At 37.4% G+C, this 13,007-nt stretch overlaps 1 long non-coding RNA gene across 2 annotated transcripts; it reads right to left on the bottom strand.

Moving 5' to 3' along the window:
* Positions 1 to 907: 907 nt before the first annotated feature.
* LOC135297171 (uncharacterized) lies at positions 908 to 12,766 on the bottom strand. Of its 2 annotated transcripts, XR_010359222.1 has the most exons (4): positions 12,616 to 12,766; positions 10,846 to 10,951; positions 7,502 to 7,596; positions 908 to 5,443 (listed from the first exon to the last, which is right to left on the bottom strand). It is a non-coding gene; the product is annotated as an uncharacterized LOC135297171 (long non-coding RNA). The 2 variants fall into 2 exon arrangements; XR_010359221.1 differs by lacking the exons at positions 908 to 5,443; positions 7,502 to 7,596 and adding an exon at positions 9,936 to 10,766 and having other exon boundaries at positions 12,616 to 12,764.
* Positions 12,767 to 13,007: the final 241 nt, after the last annotated feature.

The raw sequence follows: 13,007 nt of genomic DNA, 5'->3' as shown, positions 1-13,007 counted from the left end.
AAATTAGCTTTTATTTTCAAGATACACTTACGAAAGGAATGGAATGAGGAATGGAATGTAAGAGATCTTTTTTTTAAAATACTGCCAAATGAAAACTTCATTTGAAACATTAAGAGTTTAACTTTCTGATACTGTTTAACTCTGTTTTATCTATCTAACAATTAGTCTATCAATCCAGACATAATATACTCCCACAGGAAACAATCTTTATATATGTGTATACATGTATATGTCCCAGGTTCAATTGTGAGTGATTAAAGCTTTGTACCAGGAATATTCATCTCTCTCAGGGAGACCAGGCAATACATAGAGATGTCTGTACAAATACACACACAGACACACATACACCTACTTTCTCCCTCCTTTTAAAACCCTTTTGTCGCATGGAAAATAATCTTTGCCACACGCCACCAGTGCGTCTTTATGGGCTATCCTCAGAATTTCAAACTGCAGCAATTTCACTGGAATTAATGGGCGGAATGATATGATACATTGAACAAATACATCTGTTCTGACTCCTGCAGCTGAAAGCTAACATTTGTGCAAATGAATGTTCCAGCAGTACAGCCAAAAATTGTTTCCAACCTCAGTAGTTCCTCCACTTTAATTTGTCCAACAACATAATCTACATCCCGAGCTGCCATTTACAGAAATTCATTTGGAACTGCCATCATCTTTCAAACATTCAATATAATTCATAAAATGTAGCAACTGCTTAACAAGGAAAAATATACATATTCTAAATGTATGGGTGATCTTTAGACAAATCTCAGCATCACTTCATAATTATATACTACAAGTTTTAATTAACTAAAGCTCTGAAAATCATAATGCCTTATTAAAATGCAATTAATCCTTTGATTAAAAAACAAAAAGCACAAGTATTTACAACAAAAACACAAGTAGAATAATTACAAATATCATGTACCCATTTCTTTTATTTGGGTGTCACTTATGATGTCTCACGTTCCCTTCATTAATTCAAATACACACATTATCTCAAATCCACAGCAGACTGAGTGACAGTGGCCACCAAACACACAGCACTATATCCTATTGATTTCTGCAAATCCTGAACAATGCCATTTGCATGCTTGTTTCTGTAATAATAAAGATATGCCATTCAGAATTAAAGCACCGGCCAGACTAGTGGCAACTAATTGTGTTGTGTGTAATGAGTGCAATTTCAATTTGATATAACCCTCAGCTTTTCTTACAGCATTCGCTAAGTACTTTCAAGTCTTTGTGGGGAAATAATTGATTTTTTTGTGCTGTGGGCACAAGAAAATTATTATGATCTTTTGAATAATGCCAAAGAAAGGACCATGAATGATTTAAATTGGTATATGAAGAAGGCTTCACTGTGGATTGCAGTTTGACTGACATCCTACTAATGTAGTATCTAGATTAGCAATTTTTAAGGAGGCAGCTAATATAAAACTGGTAAAACGGAAAACATTGCTAACAGGGATTTTGTATTTGTTATTCAGTGAGGAATAACAATATGGGGATTTAAGGCATGTCAGACAAACACTATACTATTACATAATTGCCCTCACTCTTTTCTTTTATGGCACATGTATTGAAGGGTATGTTTCAACTGATAAATTACACATTTAAAATATGTAGATACAATGGTACAGTACTAGGTTATCACAGCAGCTAAAGTCCATTGGATATGTCGGTCTGTAACCACCACGTACAAAACCTTTTGTTTTGCATGATTGTGACAGAAAGGTTAGCAATCTTCCAATAATTACTCTTCTGGAGAATTGAGATAATTGCCTTTCCTTTCAAAGGAAGGAAATCTTTTTCCTAAAATGCTGCCCACACCAGAGCACCAACCTGCCCATTTTATCCCCTGCCCTGTAAGTTTTATTTAAGAATGAAAAGTCAGAAACAGGTCTCAGCCATCTAAAGCAGCACCCCAAGTCAAAATCACCCAAATCACCTCCTGTACGTAACTAACTGTAGATTGTTTCAATCTGAAATTGAACTCCCTCTCTCCTTTCCCTTTCTTTTCAACTGATGAATACATTTTTTGTAGCAAAAGTGGTGAGTGAATAAATAAGGACATTATCCACATTCCACCTTAAAATGCATACCTTCCAAATCTTATTCTTCAGAGGAGGGAATGTTGTTAATTTAGTTGGTCATAACTAAATAGTTTCTAATCTGGAGCAGGAGTCTGCTGAGAATATTGGACAGTTTAAAGGTTAATCACCATCGCCTGGTTACACAAGTGAGGCAGAACTAATTCCTCCAAAGGCAAATGGCTTGCAGTTTTATCAGCAGTGCAGATTAGAAGTGTTAATATACAGAATAGAATGGATGCTCAAGGGCCAGTTTTCCCTTATCGGCAAACTTTGCAACAGAACTCAGCTACTGCACAACCTCTGCACTTTCTATAATAAGGCCCCTCATTTTGCCTCTCGAGCAGAACTATCAAACAATCCTCCCCAAACCACTGCCACCAAAATCAGGGTATTACAGACCACAGCTAATTGGAAGATCACTATAATGAAGTAAAAGATAAAATACTTTGGCTGCTGGCCTAAAATGTGGATCAGCACAACATAGGAAGCTATCTGGCTATGTCACATTCTGAGAGATTTACATAAACAATAAACTCAAACCAACAGCCCCCAAAAATACATCTTTGTTTACAGTAAATGCAACCTAAAGCACTGGTTGTAAAAACTGGGGGGATTTACATATTCAGCATTATTGTTAACAGAGCAGACTCTACCAGATATATGTAACTTTGTGTATGCAGAGCAAGAAGATAAAAGAAGGTAGGATATGTAAGTACACATGTTGTAAAACATTTACATATTTATGTTGCTCAATGTGCACTAGAATACATTTGTTAGTACAGCACATCACAGCATACAGGTTCTTGCTTGACTTTTCCAAGGGTGTTCTATGCTGTGGGTGTTTTTCTTCAGGAAAAAAAAGGAAAGGGGAAGATCCATAAGTGTCACCTGCTATTTCCCAAATAAAATATGCTGATAGAAAATCCTACCTAAAAAGATAAGAAAAAGAAAAGGTACTTTGTATATATGCACCAAGGAGAAAAACAGGCAATTCTGCTCAACAAATAAGAAGTGTCATTTCAGAGAAAAGTCATATGAAATATTATAGGTGTAAGAAGCCTGGGGATGATGAGCATATGTTTTACAAACACTGAGCCTGAGCCTGCTCCTTCTGAATGAGGGGGACTTCTGCCACTGACAGAACTGGGCTCTGGACAAGTTCTGTAAGTTCTCTTGGAGCTCTGTTAAAACTGTCCAGGCTGTCCTCTCTGCACATCTCCTAGGTCACCAACAAAACAAAACTTTGCCCCACCCATGCTGTTTCTTCACTGCACATGGGCTCCAGCTGAGAAAAATATTTCATTTCAGGACACCAAGTACTCACGTCCCATTCATATCTAAGTTCAGTTCAGGAGGGGGAAGCAGAACATCATGAATTGAATTATTTTCCTAAAATAAAGGGCTGCTATTTTAAAAGTGATGCGTGTAGCACTTTAACCAAACTTAGAAAATCGGATTCCTTCTAAGACTACCACAGAGGAAGAAGTATTTTTTTAATAGAGAAACAACTTTTCCTTAGCTGTGAGCCTCCAGAGGATGTGTTACACTGTCATACTTTGCTCAGGGAAGCAGCAAAAGGAACACACACAAGATGTAAACAATAGACCATTTAGCCTTAAATATCACCTACTACAATAAATATATTTGAAACTGTAATTGGGGAACTACAAAACATTGCTAGCTAGCAACAGAAAACATCATCTCTCACATACATTTTGATGTTCTTTAAGAATAATTTAATTAGATACATGAAAGTATAACCCCAAGCACATTAAGTGTAACAAGTAGAATGGAGAAATTGCCTTTTGAGAAGGATTTGAGCTTGGGCAGAGCACGCCTATTCCTTAATATCTCAGAATATAAAAACACACTTATCTAGATTCACAGTTAGTCATCACTAACTGTTACCAGAGCAAAGATACTCTTAGATCATCACAGCTGAAAACAAACCAATGCCTTGTCATCATATCCTATTGGCATCTCCCCTCCCTTCCAAAAACTTGGGTAAACTTGAATTCTGCAGAGTCACCTGAGAGCCTACAGTTCTGCACAGACTATAAGATGCGTATCTCCACCAGCCAGGGAGCTCTCCATCAGCTCCCAGGCCGACACCCTCCTTCCTGATCCCTCAAGGCACATCAGTTTATCTTCACTGATACAGAATAAAAAAAACCTGAGATGGTTTCTACAGCAAGGATCATAACTATTTAATGCAAAAAATAGACTAAAAATATTTTTCAAGTAGTGGAGTGTAGACATTGTTGGCTGTTAATGGGGTGCCTCAACGCAAATAAAACACAGTTGAGGTTTGGCTCTGGTCACAGGGTTCAACTGGATGTAGGTGCATTGCAGAGATCTAATCTTGAGATGAAATTGAATACAGCTTCATCACCAAGTAGATTAGATTAAAACATTCATAGCTACTGCCATGGGCATAGACAGAAACTATTAAGGACTCTAAAGGACTTGCAGATTGAGAGAGACAATACTAAAAGCTTGAAAAAATTCATTAAAAGTGAACACTGAAGACTAGTACTGACAATCCCCTTCCCTCACATGGGTCTCACCCTACCAGATGATTTTACCAGCTGGGGTGGGTCCAGCAGTATCTTAGGAGTAGGTTCAAAAATTTCTCCAATAGGCTCAACACTTCGTAAAGGTAACAAAGACATTTACCATCACTCCAAGAAATCACTCTACTGCTCTCAAAAATTAAGATTATAGACTCCACCCTGACTGAAACAATCTTATTAAAACTTCTCATTGGAAAAACAGCCAGTAGTGTACTCCAATGGTGCTAGTGAGAACTCATAAGCTTCCAAGAACCAGGAGCAACCTGTTGATCAAACAAGATATCCTTTGAGGGATGCACCAAGTCTACTAATAGGTGACCAAACATCTCCCATCCTACAAAATCCACAGATACACTCAGAGAAAAAGACCCCACAACACATTAGGAAAAACATGCAGATGTCTGAGAAGCAAACACAATGAAACCAACACAAATTGATAAATTAAGGACTTTGGTCTCTTATGGACTATTTCAAATAATCCTTTCTTTTCCTGTCTATCCAACATGAGGAATAAAATTAAAGGCAACACAGAATAAAAGCAGAGGTGACAGAGGAGGGTATCTGTTGACCACAGGCACCAGTATCTTCTTTCTGCTCATCTATGTTTATGGACAACATTGTGTACTTGTAGATAGCATTGCTGTTCATCAAGCACTAACGTAGCTCTGGAGGGATTAATCATATCCTGGCAGGAGGCTGTCCAAAACGACCCATTAGAGATGTCTGTCTTCAGCATTTCCAGCTACAGGATTCTTGGAGGCCAGTGATTTGAACCTAGTGATTCAGAACAGCAGGAGATACAGTTGGTTTCCTTAGGCACAGAAAATATTCACTCTGTCTAGCCACAGTTTTTATACAACTCTCTCATAAGAATATTCAAGTGCCTTTGTTGTTTGCAAGCACTTAGAGACAGGAAGGTTTGTTGTGTACATATCTTTGCATTTGGTTCATTTTGCACATCCAGCAAATATGTGAAAATGTAAATGAGTGGCGTGATCTCAGGAAGTTAATTTATATAATTATAAACAATAAATAAATTTCATTTGAAAAAAATGGAAGAGAAAATGTTTGAAAAACTAAGGAAGACAGATACAAGAATCTCTTGTAGTCTGGTCTGAGAGCAATCTAACTGGAATTTGCCACTGAATGGGTATATCATTTCATGTCTGCCTACTCCCAGGCAAGGCTGAAATTGTCCATGGGCCTCTGTCAGTTATTCTCCTCTTATTCAGAACTGCATCGTCAAAGGTAATCACGTATTTCTTTGCCTCTAGCACCCTGCCTGAACAGTTTAAGTATCTCTTCATTGAGCCCACAGGCTACTCTTTTATCAAGAGTTTATTAGTGTTCTACCCTGCCAGACCCACTCTCGCTCTCTTTTTTTTTTTTTTTTTTTTCCTTTCTCTCAGATCACAATGCCTGCATAGATATTTTAAAGAAGACATGACAATATTTTGGACACATTCCCACTTTTTCTCATCATATAACTGCAAATCACCAGATATGTTCTAGAACCATAGTATTAATGAAGGTACAGAGATAGCATTATCCCTAATGATATTAATCCCCTTTTCCCACAATATTGAGATGCCCTGTTCCCATTTGGCATCTGCTATAAGTTTACGCAGCCTCAAGGGGAGACTGGGCAAGACCACAGAGCAGAAGTGTACACAGGGTTTCTAAACACTTTGGAACTACATCCATTTCATGAAATTCTTCAGCCATGTGTAGCTGAAATCTGGGAGAATACTTAGAGGGAGGCATCAGATATGCAAGGCTGGCTCTCTACTCTTTCCTGCATACCCACTTATGGCTATTGTTGGAGCCAGGATATTGGGCTACACTGACCTTTGTTCTGAACCAGTATGCCTCTTATGTTCTTATTATGTTCTTATGTTAAGCAGGAAAAGAATTTAGCCTCTGGATAACACCCGGTTGTGCTTGAATTCAGCAGCAAAATTCCTTTTCATTGTTTCAGAGTTGAAAAATTAATTAGTGAAAAAAGAAGTGTGCACACCAGTATATGAAGTTGTGTCGGTACCAGACATAAAATATTATTTTTTTATATAATTAAGAACCTCACAGGTTTTTCTTTTATGTCTACATGGATAGGGATTTTTTTCACCCTGAAAAACATGTAAGCCAACCCTGTTCCAGACTCCAGGAAAATTCACCATTATGAAGGCATTTTAAATATGAAATAAATATAGAAATAAAACCACCTAAAAAAGGATTCCATGGCAAGAATTTCTGAGTGTGAAGTCTCAAGAGATTTTAGGCAGAACAGTTAAGTTCATTGTCTTGCAATCTCTACCAGAATATGTATGATTTTTTATGTCTTTAGATCCAGACCCTAGGCTCATCCAGACATTGGCAATTTAGTTGCAGCTCATAGAGTGGTATTGCTGGTTTATAACATTTTAAAAAATTATTTATAATGACATGATTTGAGCTCTGTTGAGATGGAGCTCCAGCCCATTCAATGAAATGTTTTGGAGACACAAAATGACTTTTGGAAAAATTTTGAATCTCTTAGTGATTATCAAATTTTATTCTCTCACTGTCTAGAGCAGATACTATTGCACAGATTCTACTTGGAAAGGTAAGAATTTAGGCATTTCTGGAAGTCAAGAACTACATAAGCACTGTGAATAAATACTTGGCTATGTTGAAGACAATAACAACTTGCATTAAGGGTCAGGATACCTTACAGAAGGTTTTAAAAAGATGCAGATGAAGTGCAACAGGAAATACACAAACCTAATTGCGCAATAGGGAATTCTGGGTCATATCTTAAAATGGACATGCAGACTTACCAGCATCCTTACTTACCAGCAACACATGAAGAATTTATTTCCTCCACACATCACAGTTTGAAGCTGGAAAGCAATCTTGCTTAGCTGCTTGTTTTGGTGGGACTATACAAGCTGAAGTGAAATCAGACAAAACCACATGTAACAGCAGAAAAACAGAAGAGGCTTAATTCTAAGTGTTTCTGAACTTGGCATAGGAATAAGGAAATTAGAACATGATGAATATTAATATTTAGATTGCCTGTGCATCAAGAGGTTGATGCATCTCAGAAAAGCTACCTCTGCTGTGCATATCAACCACTTATTCTTTGATGTTTTGTTATACAAACAGTAGTCAGATAAATATACACATAGAGCTCAAAAACTTACAGTATTTCACAATGTCACATCAAGTGAGGGATTCTTTTGATTTTTTTTTCTAGACCTGCTCATGTGCACAATTTCTTTATGCCTCATTTGCTATAAAAATATTGGTCGATGAACAATAAGTAGACATACTTCATTGTATAACTGAGAGTGAACTGTCTTTTTAGGTTTGTCTTCATTTTGCAAGCCCACATATCTTAACCTTCATAATGCCTGTTTACATAAATAAAGTCAATCTATTTACTGAATTGTGTTTGCATAGTTATTTATTTATACTGTAATCTTTATAAAGCTAGGCATTTACTAGAGTAAATTTGTGAAAAAGTTTCACAGAAACTTCAAACATGCATGAGTCTGATGTGCTCTGTTTCAAGAGATGTCTAATTCTGACCACATCAGTAGGACTGCTCTTCTACTCAGGCTACCTAAAACACCTCTTGAACTGGAGGTGTAAATATGTGATGCAGTGGTGGAGATTGGTTTAGTTTTTGGTAGTCCATGATTTCTGTCACCTCCTCCTCCATGAGGAGCTCAACAGAAAATGTGAAATTTGTATGAACAACTACAACTATTTTTTGGAAAACCCACAGAAAAAACACACACAAAGTATAATCCAGAACAGATATTTTAAAATATTTTTAGAAATAAATACTATCCTAAAACAAGTCCCTAACTAGCTACTTTGTTCTTGTTAAGGTTATTCCATTAAAAAAAAAAACAAAAACCAAAAACAAAAACCCCAAATCAATACTATCTGACACTATCAACTGACAAAATAATCCAAATGGAAATGAGCTTTATACACAGCAGAGAAAATAGGATGATACCAAGTGTTGGCTGCTGTTACTGACCAAGTCAGCAGATGAAGCCTACAAGCTGATTAAGCATCTAGGAGGAGGAGGTAGCATTTACATGGAAGATGACTACGATTGCAACAGTAAAAATAATTTATTTATTGGGAGAATGTAACACAAATAAGCAGGGCCCTTTGACTAGGCATTGCTAGTGAAAGTCACTAAGATACTGCTTGGAGCAATATCCTGCTTTCTTTGCAGGAGTCCTCACAGATATTGTAAAAGTACGTGCCCCATGTTTGATATTTAATAAGTAACAAGAAAATGTTGAGTTTCTTGAAGCACTTCTATGTCCAGCTCCATTTCCATTCTGTCCAAAAGAGTAGAATATTTTATCTGGCAAATGTGTAACGACCCACTGGCTGAACTTCATGTAGGTGAGGTAGGGTTAGATGCTAAGGAAGTGAATGATGAGTATGACTTGGCTTTCTGTTCATCAAAAACATAGAGGGCCCTTTGTTATTTGTATTGGCAGCCTGGCTGTGTTGTTATGTTTTGAGGTAGTGTAAAACTGGGAGGGAGCAAAGGAAAACTGAAGAGCTTTGCAGAAGTTCCTAGCCTTAAAACACAAGTTCCTGTTCTTAGCTCTGCAGTGCAAGCTCGTCTCTCAAGGACAAACTTCATTAGTATTGTGTAGTCTTCATCATCTCTAACTCAAAGCAGCCTACCCAGTCAGAAACAAAAATTGTTGCAGTAATACAGGCTTGCAAAACAGTCATACTGCAACAATCTGTGCTGGCCACCAACCAGTTTCCTGATGGCATTTAAGGTTGTTGACTTCAAGCCATGCTGGCAATTTACCGGTGGGGAGTTGAGTGGGAGGTACCTTTCTGCCCCTGTTGACAAGACTCAGGATGGAACATGCTCAATAACACGTGAAAGAGTAACTTGGTGCTGCCCACGTTGCCTCTCATCAACACGGTGACTGCATCCACCCTAAGAGCCCTAAATGGCATTCTGCTTGTGAAGAGGTTGCCTTCCTCCTGTTTAAATGGGGCAGTGGTAATCAGTGAGGATGCTTAACTTGAAAGAGAATATGAGACCAGGAACTTGGACTCAAAAACTCTTTCTCTCTAGAGCAGATGTCCAGAGCCAATAAAAACCACCACAAAAAAAAAAAAAAAAAAAAAAAAAAGAAAGAAAACCAAACAAACAAAAAAAAAACTTTTCTGAGGTTTTAGAACCTTCATATGAGGAGGTTTTAAAATTCCAACCAAGATCAAAATGCACAAGATTTGGCCCACCAAAATTTAAAATAGAAAAATTTCACTATTAGGTAGTTTAAGATGATTCATTAAGCTCTAACTATTAGGTTTTTTACATGCTTCTACAGTACCTAAGGAAATATTTGAAAGCATTCAAAACAAAAATGTTTGGAAAGAGGAAAGTGAAAAGTCTGTATTCCCAAAGACATCAAAACAAGATGTTTTGACAATGCCAGGAAATTTTAATCAAATTTTTTGTCCAAATTATCTTATAAGGAGATGATTTCATATAGTATTTTGATTTTCACTAACTACATTTGCTTTAGTAGCACAACACAAACAATGCATAGAAGGATGAAACAATGAATGCTTATTAAGTGAAATGCTGGCTTATTTTCATCTATTCTATCAGTACAAGTACAGCTCATCTCCAGGTAAGATTGCTATGAAAAACACAGTCAAAGAAAGCATGCCATAGAAAGTAGGAAAAGGATACTGGAAAAACTAAAGCCTTATGATGAAACAGATGGAATGAAAACATTTGGCAAATATCAGCAGTGGGCTATTTTTTGATATAGCTGTTAGGTTTCTCTAGTGTGAAAAGTCAATTAGTTTGGCTAATAGTTACACGTGCTCATTGGAATTAACATACAAGCATCAAAAAAGCATTGCACCGAGGTTTTTAACCAAAGAAGGAATCTCACTAAAGCTAACATTGTCAAACTATGAAAGGTCCAGCAGTCTTGCTCTCCCCTTCCAAAGATTTGCGCTTCAGCCTTCCCTACTTGCAGTTTCCTCCACAGAGCAGGAATTGAGGATTCTCCCAGTGGCTGGGACCAGAGGTTTTCCATCAGCAGACCTGATAATTACAAGCTGTTCTGTATATGAAAAAACCACTACAGAAGGACAGATAATGGGAAAAGCAAAATGAATCTGACCTGGAAACACCACATTATTCCTTGGCAGTCTTTTTTCCCCTTGGTATCAGACATTGGGAGTGAGAGTTGTGCTGACTTCTTTGACACCAAGAGGAGCTTTGAATTCCTGAGCACAGAAGTAAATTAAAATTGTAAAAGCCAGCTGTAATAAAGAGAAATCTACAGCACATGTCACTGTGTTTAGCATCTCTGTGCTCTATCACAGCACAATTAAAAGATATTAAAGACCTTTACATTTCTATCACAGCAGTGCCAAGTTTAAAACAATAAAACAATAAACTAATTTTTCATAATGCCAAACTACCTTCCCCACTCTTCTCACTCCCACCTCTGAAATTCTCCTTGAGTTCATCTTTACCTTGACCTTGCTTCTGCTGAAATCCTTGTTACATTTTAATCACTTCACATCTTGAATACTGCAATTCCTTCTACAGTCTGTCTAAATCCCAACTCTCTCTAAATGTCAAGAGGTCCAGAATGGTATAGTCAGATTAATTTCTTGCTCCATGCATGGATAAACAATATGATAGAAGGGGTGTTTACATGTAGTAAAACTGAGAAACTGCAATAGAAGATGAGGTGATTGTATAGAGAACAGGAATGGTAGAGAAGAGATATACTGCAGCTGGAAACTAGCTAACATTCTCAGATATTATTACTATTACTGCTAGAATATGAGCACCACCAAGATCAAGAAACTTGGAAATCCCAGGCTTCTCTATCATTGCAGACGTCTACTCCAGGTCTTTGGAAGTGCCTCTGCCTCCCAAAACAGTAGCACACATTTGGTATCAAATTAGGCTCTAAGATCTTCATAAGCACAATGCAACTGTTGTGTAGGAAAAGACTTTTTCTCTCTGCAGTCAAGGAGACAGACAACTCTCCAGGCTTCCTTGGCTGGCCAGAAGCTACCACGTCACATTTTGTAAACTATCAAGAACAGTGTAAAGAAATTATTTGGCAGAGGAAACTAGAGCACAGGTACCCTACATTAGATTGTGCTGTTCTGCAGTGATATAGGATCCTAAAAATCAGCTGCTTCAGAAAGATTTGTTATAGAAGTTGTCCTTCTTTTCTGGGAATTTTGTGAGTTGTCCTGCACGAAAAAAAAGAAGGGAGTATACAGATGACAAGAAAGCCCAGATACATGTAGCCCAGCTTGAAATTGAGGACACACTATGGCTACTTGACTTCTCTGGAAACAGTGAAAATAGCTGTTGAATTTTGCCTGGAATATCTTCAGTAGAAAAGGTTTCATCCCATATTAATCACTATACAACCAACAGGAAAACTACTATGAGGCAAACTTGATTCCAACCTTCTTTTCTGGCTCTTACCATGCCTCTGATATTCTAGCAACTTTAATCAAAGAAACATATCCTGACTACATTTTAAAAAGCTCCAAAATAATGATTTAACTCATTAATGCAAAAGATGCCTGATCCATTCTTTCTATATACTTCAGAATCACATTCAATTTTGTAAGAAAGCATTTTCCTCACCTGAATGGCAATTAAAAACCCTAAAACTAACAAATAAATCCCTCCCTGAAACAGTAACACATCTCAAGAATGCCTGCAAACCAGTTAATCAAAACAGCATAATTTGGATGATTTAAATATTTCATTTCAGTAGTTTTGAGGATTAATTTTTTTTCCATATTAGTGGCTCAAATGAGTGAAGAAAACTTTATTCTGAATCAAGAAACAGAAATTTTCCAAGGAACAGTTCTAGGAAGTAGTTTCAGGTTCAAAAATTACTCAAACCAACCTCTTGCAGAAAGAAGCACACCTCCTTCCACCTCTGTTTTTCAGCTGTCTTAAAAAAAAAAATCCCAACCAGCTGTAGCTATTTCTACACAACCAGTTAGCAAATCTGTTTCTGCCACCTGTGGCTGCTCCTTCAGACGAAATGCATAGGCCTGGAATGGGGCGGTGACCTTGCTGCTGAAGATGAAGCTGAGTGCCCTAGAGCTGGTTTCAGCCTGGTTACATACCCGTCTAAGCCAATTTCCAATTATTTCAGGTGCAAGTTTTAGCGTGTGCAGTAGCCCTCCCACTTTGTTTCCTCTCCTCATTACCATATGAAGACTTGCATTAGATGCCCACAGGCATTTTGCAAATTCAAGGATTTTCAATTACCCATCCTCTGACAGGCATCGT

This window comes from Passer domesticus, chromosome 3 (assembly GCF_036417665.1).
Source record: "Passer domesticus isolate bPasDom1 chromosome 3, bPasDom1.hap1, whole genome shotgun sequence".
NCBI classification, from domain to species: domain Eukaryota; kingdom Metazoa; phylum Chordata; class Aves; order Passeriformes; family Passeridae; genus Passer; species Passer domesticus.
The sequence above is the reverse complement of the archived record's forward strand: the minus strand, read 5'-3'. Positions and strand labels throughout refer to the sequence as shown.